Source organism: Octopus bimaculoides, chromosome 15 (assembly GCF_001194135.2).
Source record: "Octopus bimaculoides isolate UCB-OBI-ISO-001 chromosome 15, ASM119413v2, whole genome shotgun sequence".
In the NCBI taxonomy this organism is placed as follows: Eukaryota; Metazoa; Mollusca; class Cephalopoda; order Octopoda; family Octopodidae; genus Octopus; species Octopus bimaculoides.
The window spans coordinates 20,772,849-20,787,648 of record NC_068995.1 but is presented as its reverse complement, the minus strand read 5'-3'; positions in this window follow the sequence as shown (position 1 = coordinate 20,787,648).

The window sequence follows — 14,800 nt, the reverse complement described above, 5'->3', positions numbered from 1 at the left end:
ATATGTATATATATATATATATGTATGTGTGTTTGCGTGTCTGTGTTTGTCCCCCCCACCACCATTGCTGGACAACCGATGGTGGTGTGTTTACGTCCCCATAACTTAGCGGTTCGGCAAAAGAGACCGATAGAATAAGTACTAGGCTTCCAAAGAATAAGTCCTGGGGTCGATTTTCTCGACTAAAGGCAGTGCTCCAGCATGGCCGCAGTCAAATGACTGAAACAAGTAAAAGATTCCGCCCACTACATAATCTCTACTGCCTTACTCATCCCATAACAAGACTTTTATTAATTAGTTTATTTATTTATTTGTTTGTTTGTTTGTTTGTTTGTTTGTTTCCTCCCGATATAAACCAAAAACAAGGTCTAAAAGGTGTACAATGTGACAGCACCTCTTTAATGCATAACTTATGAAGTGCCTCTCTAATTTCCAAAATATTACATTGGAATTGATGACTATATGTGTAATCCCTACCTCTGCAGGAACCAAGCGACGACATTACATGCCGAAGATCATCTGTTATGTGTATCTCCTACTGCATAAGGAAGATAGTCGAAAGAACAGTATATATTTAACCAGTCATCTAGTACATCGGTAAAAAGTAAAACAACATCAAAGCTAAAACTTTGCTACCGTTATTAGATAAGTATTTTCCAATTGCATATAAATTTCGCAATCTATTTAACGGAAACAATATCAATATTTCTTGGAATATAATCAAGAGCAAGAAGTGAATCACAACCTGGTGTGTTTATAGGCTTAAATACGATTCCAGTATAAAACAAGGCTATCTGTTTCAACGCAAGATTTCAGATGAAAATTCTTGCAAAACTAATACAAAACCTCTCATTAAATCACTTTTCTAAAACCTTAAATTGCAATTTTATAAGACTGCTGAACAAAAAAATATTCTTTATAGTGTGCAGTTGGAGAAATACTCACTTACGCTTCGACTGACGGCGGCGCTGTCCCTCTTTACTAGACTCAAGAGAATGTTGAGATAAAAAGATGTGAATTCTGGCTAAAAGAAAAAAAGAATCCTTGTGTGATGTTACTTTTGTTGTTGCACATCATATCTTCGCAACTGTCTTCTAGATTGAATTATCTACTGCGATCTTCCTTGATTGAGACGGTGATCTAGAATTTGACGAAAACATGGTTGTTACTTGTAACAAATCGAAAGACAGCCTAGAGGAAGCTTCAATGTCACCTGATGTCGATGATTGTTATAATTTTAGAATTTAATGCAGGTGCTCTTGTTTCCCGTCTAGCTATTATTGTAATTGTCGCTGTCGTAGCTTTTGCTGTTTCTGTTGTTGCTTTTGCATCTTCTCCTTCTGCAGATTCTTGCAAAAGAATCATTGTTGTTATATATATAGACATATTCGGCTACTTCAGACTGATGACGAGCAATGACTCAGAAACATGTCCCTGAATGCAGACTAAAGCTGGGTGGGGAAGCTTGTCTCCCCTTCACAAATATAAGGACACAGGAAATGTGTCAAGGCCAACAGAAAGCGGTCCAGCTTCCTAGGGCTAAATAGCAGCAGTATGAATCCCTTAATGGATCTGTCACATTAAGTTGACAGTAAATAACTGCTTTAAATATATATATATATATATATATATGAAATTACCACTAAATGTGACCTGACTAGGATGTTAAAAATCACCTACATTGCTAAAAGTCAGGACTAAAATGCTCTGATACTATAGTTACATCACATAAATGAAGACATATACAGTAACAAAGATGATATACATTTTACTGTTCCGTTAAGGGAGGGTCAAGAAAAAGAATACGCCATCCAATAAGAACTACTAATAGCTTATTGCCATTAAGACACGTGGTTAGGCAAGTTATAAACATCTGCTTCACCATATGATTCAAAGGCAAGAAATTATTTGTGGCACTTATTTTAATACTGAGTAAATTAAATGATATATTTTAATATGTGTGCGCGCGTGTGTGTGTGTCTTTGCACGCATGTGTGTAATTATGTATATATGCATTTGTATATATGTATTTACATATACACATATATACATATATGTATACATTCACACCACGCACACATATATATTATATAGTATATATATGTGTGTGTATATGTATATGTACATTCATATATATACAAATATATAAATATATATAAGCATACACACACATATACGCACACGCACACACACACACACACATATACATTTATAAACTCAAGCATTCATGTATATATGCAATTCTAAATCTGTGCATGTATTGTACTGTATGCTTGTACACATGCATACATACCTACACACACACACACACACACACACACACACACACACACACACACACACACACACACACACACACACACACACACACACACACACACACACACTCACACATACAAGCACACGTGTGCACGCATTCATGTATATATTTCTTACGTATATCAAACGTGCAATGATATCACATGTTCAGCGTTGATTATAAACATTGTCGTTTGTCAAAAGAAATCCCGTCTATTATCATACTGGTCTCTTTGAACTTAACAATACACTGACACACACAAACAAAAAAAAATTCTTGCTCCAGAGATGACTTATTCTAAGAAATGTGGACGCGCCACTGTTAAAAGTTATTCTTTAATTCTAATACGGAAGTCAGAAAGCGTTGCGGAAGTTGAATAACAATTCATTTGGAGAACACTTCCTTTAAAATTGTTCAGGTTAAAAAGAAACGGTGAAATACCCATAATTCCTGTGCTGTGATATTTCTCACTTTTCTGAAAAAGCAGACGCAATGATGGCAGCCCAGTAGATTTCCTTTTGTGCTTGCTTTTCATAATCAGAGACAATGGATTCTGCTGAGTATTGTGCCATTACTTAAGTTTGTATTGTAGAGTCTCTGAGAGGAAGGGGAGAAGGAGGAGGAGTAAGAAGAAGGGAAGTAAGAAGAAGGAAAAGAAAAAGAACAACGACGACGACGACGACGACGGACGTTGACGGTGGCGACGACGACAAGTGAATAACAACAAGAACAACTACAATATAATGATTGAGATGATGTTGAAGAATACGGAGAAAGAAGACGGAGAATAAACGTCCTATCGATTTTCAAAGGGGCATTCAATATTGTATGTAGATTACTTTTTGTGATATCTTCTATAGCAATTTCTCTCTGTTGTTCTCTGCCATTATATCAGTTCACATTTAATGGAATACATTACTTGGAAATCGTTCCCTCAGTACAAAAAAGAAAAAAAGTCTAAAATGTTTCTCCTTATTCTATGTTTATAGGTTAGTGTATGTGTGATTTCAGGAGTAAGAGACACACAAAAGAATCAGAAATGATTAACAATTAACTGTTAACTCACATCTGAATTATTCAATCTGGGTTCAGTTAAATTTTGTTGAAGCTTTTATTGTTATTGTAAACAGTTTTATGGAACAGATATAGATGAATTACTGAGGCAAAATGATAAGCTTTAGATATATTTTAGTGCTTTGTGAAATATTTTTGTTGCTGCAACAGACGTGTAAATAAGCAGCGTATCAATGGTGCAATGTAGTGATGTAGGTTTGCTGAATGCCATTGTGTAATGCGGTGTAGATAATGTAGTAGCGTGGAAGAGTAATGTATCATATTATAATATAGTCTATTATTATGTAGTGTTGTTAATGTTTTATTACAGAACTGTTGTGTATCAGTGTGTAATGTGGTGTAGATAATTTAACAAGAGAACTACAGTATATCATTGTGTAACACAGTGTAGAACTATAGTGAATTATTAAGTAACGTAGAGTAGAACTGCAGTGAACCATGGTGCAATGCAGTGTAGAACTATACTGGATTGCAGTATAAGATAATGTAGAACTGCAGTGAATCATGAAATGTAGAGTAGAACGGTAGAAAATCGTTGTGTAACGCAGTGTTGACGTATAAGAAATCATTATGTAATGTTGAGTAGAACTGTAGTGAATTATTTAGTAATGTTGAGTAGAACTGTAGTGAATTATTTAGTAATGTTAAGTAGAACTGTAGTGAATTATTTAGTAATGTTAAGTAGAACTGTAGTGAATTATTTAGAAATGCTGAGTGGAACTGAAGTGAATCATTTAGGAATGTTGAGTAGAACTGTAGTGAATTATTCAGTAATGTTGAGCAGAACAATACTGAATCGCTTTGTAATATAGAGTAGAACTTCAGTGAGCCATTGTGTAATGTAATATAGAACTGGAGTGAATAATTTAGATCAATGAGTTTCAACCATATAAGATTGTTTTGTTTTTGTTTTTGTTTTTTGTTTTTTGCGGTGGGATTCCACGCAACAAAATAGTAAATTGGGGATGCACAATAGTATTTTAAGGGCCCCTGAAAAAACGTTGCTTTAGATTTATGTATTGGTATTACAAAAAAAAAGAGATTTCTTTCTCTAACGTTTTACATAGTTCAACTCATGCAATTTAATGCGTAAAAAACTAAACAGAATTTTGAAAGAAGTTTCTATAAAACTAGTTTCTAAACATCGAATGGCTATGGGGGCCCACCAGAATAAAATAGTAATCAAAAGGGGTCCATAGGTAAAAAATGGTTGAGAATCCATGATAATGTAACAAAAGAACCACAATACATCATTCTGTAACATAGTGTAGTATAACTGTATTGAATAAAGATGTAATGTAGTGTTGAGCTATAGGATATCATTGTGTAATGTAGATTAATTAACGTTGGATATCTAAAGAGTTTTGTTGTAATATGAAGTATGGTTAATACTGTATTATAGATAAGTATTGCTGAACAGTCTACCATTGTGTTGTTAATGTAGGAAGAAAGCGTTGTATATAATTTTGTAATGCAATAAATTGAATAATCTGTGTGCTTTACTCGATCTGATCAAACATTTGATCAAAGACTCTCCAGCTGTCACTGTTCTATATTTTATTCATACTGCATCTATGACTACACCACATTATTGAAAGTATTATTATATCGGATGTATGTGCTTCGGGTACGTATGTTGTGGTTTCTAGCAATTCGGCTGACTGCCTAGGGAGCTTTTCATTGGTTCAAGTGTAAAGCATAACATTTAATATGATACCGTGTAATGAATAGACTTGTGAAGTTGTGGTACAAAGGTTTATGTGACAATTGTTTCTGATACTGGGCAAAACGTTTATTCACTGACACCGATCCCAGTAATTAACAGGTACATTTTTATCAGGCCCAAAAGAATAAAAAGCAAAGATGACATCGGCTGAATTTGATAAAAAGTAAAGAACTGAATTAATGCCGCCGAGCATTTTGAACAACACTCTAACAATTCTGCCAACTCACTACTTTACTTAGTATGACATAATGTGAAATTATGTAATGCAATACGTGCAATATTGTGTAGTACAATTCCTGTCATTTCGTATAGAATGATGAACCTGTAATACAATACATCGCGTGACATAGATTAACTATAAAAGTGTACAACTGTAGTATAACAATTTGTGTGACAAGTTAATATCGCACAGAAATGTAAAGCTGTAGTTTAATAAGCCATATACCATAGCATAATATAGTATAGCAGTATAAAATTTACAGTATAACATTTTGTCTGGCATAGAGGAAAGTTGTATTATTTTCCTGTCACATTAAAGCAGTGATCTGGCAGAATCGTTAGCACGCCGGACAAAAGCTTAGCGGTATTTCGTCCGTCTGTACGTTCTGTGTTCAAATTTCTGCTGAGGTCGACTTTGCCTTTCATCCGTGTTCGGGGTCGATAAAGTAAGTATCAGTTGAGCCCTGGAGTTCGTGTAATCGACTTAGCCCTCCCCTAAACTTGCTGGCCTTGTGCCAAAATTTTAAACCAGTATTTTCCTCTTAGAGTATTCGATGAGAAAAAGACTTGTATAACACTGAGTATCACAGCTAGAAGTCTTGTCGAAGAGTAAAACCCCATAACACTTCGTAATACTGTTTAGAGGTGTAAAGTTACAATACAATACTTCGTGTTACGAGGTATAAGTTCGATTATAAGGTTAAAACTACAGTATAACACTTGTTTGAAGTTGCGTATTTAATGAAAAGGGGGAAATCTGCCATGTAATGCTTCAAGCATCCCAATATTTTATGATATTAGTTGAACAAAGGACTTTTCTATCTGGCTCAAGTTGTTTTAGGAACATTGCCAGTTCAATGGTTACTTTGCTGATAATCTTTAAGCTGCTGTATTTTTTCGGTTTTTTTTTTTTTTTTTGCCCTTTGCTTTATTTTTCTATTTATGAAGTTGGACTTGACAACACATTTTAATCAACAATTCTATTCTGTATCCAAGAATCTTATTAAAAGTGTGATTGTTACCCAGACCAGGTATTACTATGGCATTCTTAACCAGATAACATAAGCATTTGTCGGATCTCGCAATTTCCAGAGCAACTTTTAAACTTTTTTTCTTTTTTACAAGTTAACTGTAAATGGTAATAAATAGCAAAGACACAGACACACACAAATACATGCATACACATATATGCACTCATAAGCACACACATAGACGCATACAGAGCTAACACTCATACCACGGAGACACTATTGAAGAACACTATGTGTTGCCTAGACACCTACCAACGAAATAAACACACACACACACACACACACACACACACACACAAAGAAATAGAAATTTTAAATTCACTAATAACTATTGATTTCTAATGAAGCTACAAATCTACACATTTAGTGAAAGGGGACAGTCGATTAATCAAACCATTAGTTGTCTAGTACTGTATTTTATCGATCATGGAAGGGTGAAAAGCATGGTCTGTCTTTTTGTGATTTGAACTCTGAACCTGAGGAAACGAAAATACTAGCGGACGCTTAATCCAGCTGTCTGACCATTCTCACACCATACTATAGATGTAATAATCTTTTTCTACTATAGGCGCAAGGCCTGGAATTTGTGGGAAAGGGGATAGTCGATTACATAGACCTCAGCACTTGGCTGGCACTTAATTTACCGACCCCGAAAGGGATGAAAGGCAAAGTCTACCTCGGTGGAATTTGAAATCAAAATATTGAGATGAACGAAATGCAGCTAAGCATTTTGCCTGATGTGTTAATGCTTCTGCCAGCTCGCCACTTTGCTATAGATGTAACAATAGTTTGGAACTTTTACACAAGGCCCGCAAGTTTAGGGGAGGTGGTAAGTCGGTTACACTGACCCCAGTTTTCAACATTTTTTATATATATACATATGCGACGGATTTCTTTCAGTTTCTCTCTACCAAATCCACTTACAAGGCTTTGGTTGGCACCAGGCTATAGTACAAGACGCTTGCCCAAGGTACCACGTAGTGGGACCGGATTCGGACCCATATGGTTTGAAAGCTAGCTTCTTACCATGCATCCACGCCTGCGCCTGCATCTGGAATCATTTTGGGGCTTTGCACCCTCACGGAGACTTTATATTCATGATGGTGGCACCCGATTAAATGTCACAGAATGCTGCCTCAGTACTGACCACCTACATCTAGTAGTATACCATGAAAGAAAATAGGAAAGAAGGGGCGATATTGTCACTGATACCTTTGCTGGTGACTTGTGTTTTCTTTTTCTCATTGTTTGTTTACATCTGACGTGAAGTATACGAAACGTTGTAGCAAAAATCAGTGCTCTATGGAATATCTGTAGAAATAACATTAACAAAATAATGTAACGCGCACTGCTACCGCAGTAGATCGTGGTGTTGACTTATAAAAAGAGAAACAAACATTCAATATACTTTATGGTATATTATGGTTGCATAACGAAATACCACGTACCTACAAATCATTAGTCTTTTTCGAATATTGTAGAGCAAGATTGTGTACGGGTGTATTTCATGAAATTTGAGCTTGAGTTATAATTGTGTCCTCTATTTTGAATGTGCCGCATTTGATGTCTTACAATCTCTTCCTTTCGAATAAAACGTGTCGATTAGTGTGCTTCTTAGAAATGTGTCCAAATCTTCCTTAGATTCAACAAGGAAAATACCCGTGTCTTTGGTTACTTGCATTGCAATAGATTGTGTCAGGTTTCTTTTTATCTAATGAACAAAATGCTATCATGCGTTAGTCCATTCAGCAAAATGAATCATACATAGACATTTTTTGCTCGAAAGTACGGTTGTAAATGATGCGGTTCGGTTACAGTTTGCGACACTTTCGAGTGTGTGTGTGTGTGTGTGTGTGTGTGTGTGTGTGAGTGTGTGTGTGTTTGTGTGTGTGTGTGTGTGCATTGTCGTAGTTTATGTTCTTGTTTTTGGTTTCGCTGTTGCTTCTGCTGTTAAACGTGACTTATTAAAATTTTCTATAATCGGTTTCTATATCATTCGTATTATCAATTTTACTTTCCCTTTGATTCCTATTTTGTTTTGTTAACTATATTTTTTTAAGGGCGTGCAATCATAATATCATTACTGATATAAATTCAAAAGCGAAATGGAAAGGGGATTATTTTCTAAAATCCAGTCCCAGTGAGAAGTGGATTCCAAAATGTTGAATAAGCGCTCCTGAGTAAAATGAAAATTAACTCATTCAAAAGCATCTAGAATACATGGAGATATCACGTTACAAATTTTCAGCGCGTATGAACGAGTCAGCAGCGAAGCTGGCTCTTTGAGTCTGTCAGTCAGTGAGAAGATGAAAAAAAATTTCTGCAGAAAGCAATGCCAGTGTGGGAAGATGAAGTGACATGTACAGTTGAATCGCTAGGTAAGGTGAAAATACGTAGTCATTGCTCTAATGCCTCTGACAAGCATACTGAGAAAATCCAGGCCTACCTATGAGTTTGCCAAATCCAAGATGAAATTGAATCACTTACTTTGTATTGGATGACCTCAAGATATGCACAAAACTGAGACAGACCTAGATTTTTGATCCAAGCAGTAAGTGTATTTAGTAAAGATATTGGAATGCAGTTTGGAATAAATAAGTGTGCAGTACTAACTGTGAAGCGAGGCAAGAAGGTAAAGTCTGGTGCCTTAAAATGACCACAGGACAACATCATTCGGTCACAGTAGAATAATAAGGGACACAAATTCCCACAAGTGCTGCAAGACGTTAGGATAAAAGAAAGAGAAATGCGAGAGAAAGTCACTAAAAAGTACAAAATGTGAATTAGGAAGGTGGTTGAAACAAATTCAAATGAAGTAAACATCATTAAAACCATAAATACATGGGTTATGCCAGCATTGAGATACTTGGCTCTCTTTCTGAAATGGTTAAAGATCGAACTACACAATTTGGGTAGAAAAACTAGAAAGCCGCTCACAATGTACAGACGCATTCCTTCTTATAAGTGAAACCGGCCGACTCTATCAACAAGAAGAGAAGTTGGCAGAAGATTACGAAGCGTAGAAGACACTGCTAATACCGCGATACTGGTTCTGAAAAATTACGCTGTGCTGAGTAAAAAAAGAATACTGTTGGCAGCAATAAATATCAAAGAGTTGACTGAAACAGTAAACGAATTCAAAGAAGACAGGAATAACAACAGAACAGACAAAAGGCAGGAATTTCCATGGCCAATCCATGTAACAAAACGAGAATTTTGGCAGTAAATATCGCTGGCTCTGGTTGACGTATGGGAACTTGGAAAGAGAAACAGAAACGCTAATTATAACCGCTCGGGAACAAAACCTTTAGGGCAAATCTGATAAAGGCAAAGATTGACAAACTCAGTCAGAGTGCAACTGTAGAATTTGCAGGTAAATAGACGAAATTATCAACCACAGTTTGAGTGAATGCAGTATCCTAATACAAAAGGAGTACAAACGCAGACATGCCTGTGAAAGCAAAAGAGTATATTGGATTGTTAGCCAGGTGTGTGGTTTCAAAACAACATAAAACTGGTATGAACATGAAGCAGAGGTTGTGATAGAAAATGAGAATTACAAGAACTTGTGGGACTTACCAACCAAGACTGACCATACTGTTGAAGAAGACCAGATGTGACTATAGAGGACAAAATAAACAAGCTGTACGATTTTGCAATTCCATATAATTAAGTCGATACCAAAGAAATGGAAAAAATTGAGAATTATTAGGATATATAGACAGAGAGCTGAGGTGAGGGTGGAAGACAACAATTATTCCTGTAGCAACGTGCACTTGGCACAACACCCAAATGCTATCTACAAGACTGAAAAAGAGTGGAATTGAAACTCGCATTGCACTCCTGAAAAGAAGTATCATCTATGTTTTGTAAGAATCCTAAGAAAAATTCTTGAGATTTGAGACTTGTCCCAAAACTTCAAGATAAAATGCCCCCTAACTAAATTAACATGCTCTAGCGTAATAATAATAATAATAATAACAATAATAATAATAATAATAATAATAATAATAATAATAATAATAATAATAATAATAATAATAATAACAATAATGATAATAATAAACGATACAGCATTGGCGTCTAACGATTATATATAATTAAAAATAGTTAGGGAGCAATTTAAGGAAACAATCATTGATGTTACTCATAACATCTCCAACACACAAACAAGCTTTCTACCATTTTCTTGTTCATTGTGATTGTGCCACAGATTATCCCTGCAGCGACAAAATTCCACGAACAACTAAATTAGATTTTGAACTACCATCTAAATTTAAGTCAACGGTGTAAACTAAAATACTAAAAAGATTACCATAAGGAGCAACGATAAAAAAGAAAGAAAAACAGGACTAATGCTGAAGCCTCTTCCTATCCATTGGTTTACTATAAAAGGGAGCGAAATCCAACCCTTAAATCACTCCCATCTGCCTTAGAATCGAAAAGGATATTGGATAATATAGTTCTATGTGTTATCTGGGTACCTATATTCTTTTACTCTTTTACTTGTTTCAGTCATTTAACTGCGGCCATGCTGGAGCACCACTTTTAGTCGAGCAAATCGACCCCAAGACTTATTCTTTGTAAGCCTAGTACTTACTTTATCGGTCTCTTTTGCAGAACCGCTAAGTTACGGGGGCGTAAACACACCAGCATCGGTTGTCAAGCGATGTTGGAGGGACAAACACAGACACACAAACGCATATATATATATATATATATACATATATACGACGGGCTTCTTTCAGTTTCCGTCTACCAAATCCACTCACAAGGCTTTGCTCGGCCCGAGGCTATAGTAGAAGACACTTGCCCAAGGTGCCACGCAGTGGGACTGAACCCGGAACCATGTGGTTGGTAAGCAAGCTACTTACCACACAGCCACTCCTGCGCCTATGCTTGAAAAACGAAAGGAGCGGTTAGAGATAGAATGCAATCCAGTTTGATAAATGCAAACTTCTCGTTGTTATCCTTCGTCAACATCGGCAATTTAAAGCACTGCAGTCACGTAATATTCTTTATCAGTGGGAAGCTCATTCTTCCCAAGTTTTCTACTCTCATTATTGCCCAGAATCTCCAAGTATTCCTCCAACTCCGAATCAATTTATTTTTCAATGAAAGCGATAGCAAATTTAGAAATATCGGTGCGGAAGAGAGAATCATTTCACTGCTCTTATTTTTATCTATTATTTTTATTTTTTGTATATATATTTTTTATTCCTTTTGTTTCAGTTCCTTCTTGTATTTCTCTTGGTGTCCATCGGTTGGCAGGAATGTATCACTGAAGCGGCGAGATGGCAGAGTCGTTAACACCCCGGGCGAAATGCTTAGCGGTATTTCATCTGCTGCTAATGTTCTGAGTTCAAATTCCGCCGAGGTCGACTTTGCCTTTCATCCTTTCGGGGTCGATTAAATAAGTACCAGTTACGCACTGGGGTCGATATAATCGACTTAATCCATTTGTTTGTTCCCTCTGTGTGTAGCCCCTAGTGGGCAGTAAAGAAATAAGGAATGTATCACTGAAGGAAAAAGAAAAGTTGCTGAAGCAAATTCTGCTTCTCTCTTTTCAGAGGTTACAAAGAGGAAAATGGAAATTTGACCAAAGGCATTTTCTTGCCATAAGCTGACATTTTCAGTGTTGTTGAGGTCTCTTCTTTTTATTTGCCACCGAGAACCAAGAGGGAAACAAGGAATGAAAAAGTGGTGCATATGATTACCAGTAAACAGAAATTGTAAAGACTTCGTAATAGATAAAATAATAATAAGAAGAAGAAGAAGAAGAATATTAAATAAGGGAACTATGTGAATCTTTTTCTCAGTATTCCTTAATTTAGAATTCAAATTTCTAATCACGTCTCGTGTTGTGAAGGTATGGTTATCTCCCTTGCATTAACAGCCACAGCCCGAGGACACCACATATAATTTTTTTATCTTTCGACTTTAGCTTCAGATCTTTTACTCTTCCATTATATACATGATATTGTAATTGTCTTCAGTCACAAACACTTCTGTTAACAATCTGCAAGCAGCTCAATTAATAAGCGCTAATCAGTTAAACTTGTACGAAAAATCCAGAAATTTAACGGATGTTCTTCTCCTAAGTTTTAATCACCAAAAAAAGGAAAGAGGCGATTGGAAGCTTTTTTCTCAATCCTTATCGCTTCTACAGTAAAAATTTTATTCATATAATCAAATTATAAATTACTCCTGCCTGGATGAATAAGACCATTTTGGATGAGAGAACAGCAGCGACACCATTCGTCGTACTCAAGGAAGTGACCACAACTACATTTCTTGGAAAGAATATTTACGAATCCTTCAATATATTCATGAACTGCTGGGTAATATGTCGTTCAGGAAACGATATCGTTTTGTCGTTGTTTAGATATAGTTCACAGTCACGAACGAGCAGACCATCCTGGATTTTGCTCTATAGAATAATAGACTGTGATATGAAGGAGATCTGGCTGCTATTTCAAAGAGATCGAGAGCTACATAGAGCATTCCTCGCAAGTTTGTATTGTTGGTGTGAAGGACCATCTCTACTGTTTCGCGATCTTACCAATGTAGACATTGTAATATATTTTGTAGCATATTCTAACACATTGCAACATAGTTTCAAAGATACCCTAACATATAGTAATATATTTTGTAAGACTAAGGCGGTGAGCTGGTAGAATCGTTAGCGCATCTCACTTTGCGGCATTTCATCCGTCTTTAAGCTCTGAGTTTAAATTTCGCTGAGAGCGACTTTGCCTTTTATGTTTTTGGAATCGATAAAATACGAATCGTTGATGTCATTGACTTACCCTTTCCTCTGAAATTCCTGGCCATGTGTCACATTGTGAAACCAATATATTTTGTAAACCATATCAAATATTGTAACACCTACTAAAACAAATTTTATGACAAATATTCGAACCTACAGTGAAACATACTGTAAGATATTTTGTAAAGTATTCTGAAAGTATTTGTGACATCTATTTTAATTTATATTACATACTCTCATATATCGTAACGCATATATTAATGCAGTGATGTGTGCGTATACGAATATATACATGTGCGTATGTATGCATAGAAATATATAGAGGGAGAAGGGGGGAAAAGAGCAAAGAAAAAAAGGACAGGTACAGACAGATATATAAATAGTGACGAAGACAGGCAGACAGGCGGACAGACTGACAGATACACAGACTGACAAACAGAAAATTAGATAGATAGATAGATAGATAGATAGATAGATAGATAGATAGATAGATAGATAGATAGATGGATGGATGGATGGATGGATAGATGGATGGATGGATGGATGGATGGATGGATAGACAGACAGACAGACAACAGACAGATAGATAGATAGATAGATAGATAGATAGATAGATAGATAGATAGATAGATAGATAGAAAGATACATGGAAAAAGAGAGAGAGAGAGAGAAAGAGAGAGAGAGAAATAAAGAAAGAGAAAGAGAGAGAAAAGGAAATGCATATAAGTAAGTATATTGTGTTCATTGTCGAGAGATAAACTTATCATCCAGAAAATTGCCGATAGTAAATTGAACATAACTTGTGGTGTTAATTCCGTCCGATTTACTCAGAACCTTCCTCCTGACTTTCATCATGGTAGATGCAATGATTCAATGATTGGTCCCTTAGAACGCTATAACTTTGTTAACGCTACAATCATGCTTAATAAGATTCATGGCATAAAGCAATTACTATCTGATCTTGGTTCCAAGATAGCGTGTTAAATGATCTTCATAAGAGATGTAGTTGATTTTAATGGTCTCAACTCCATACGTAATATATATTGTATCGATCCCGTAGAATAAAAGGCAACCGTGGCCTCAGGGATTTGATTTGAGAACATAAACTGATATAAGTAAATAGAAGTCTGGCCCTGTACTTTGTCCGCCGTTCTATTGCCCCTGTCGTTCAGTAGATAATACTAATTTAATTCAGATGGCTGATCATAAAAGCTTCCCAATCTTTTGTTTGTTGATAATCCAGGGAAATGAAGGAGGATAAAATATTCAACATGCTCTATGTTGGGAAAAAAAAAATGTCTGCGGATCATTTTTCCTCTTTGGCACCTCTACTTCAAAGGAAACAAAGTCACAAATACACAACTCTTACCAATTTCCCTTAAAAAAAAAAAAAATTTAATAAAAAAAATAATTCCTACAAATGTTTAGGAGTCTCATAGACCAGCCAGGTCTTCTGATACCGTCAACAAATAACAGCCATAACAGTAACAATGGGAAACGAAAACAACAACAACAATAAAAATAATAATGATGATGATGAGGATGTTGATGATGATAATAATAATAATAATAATAATAATAATAATGATAATGATAATGATAATAATAATAATAATAATAATAATAATAATAATAATAATAATAATAATAATAATAATAATAATAATAATAATAATAATAAT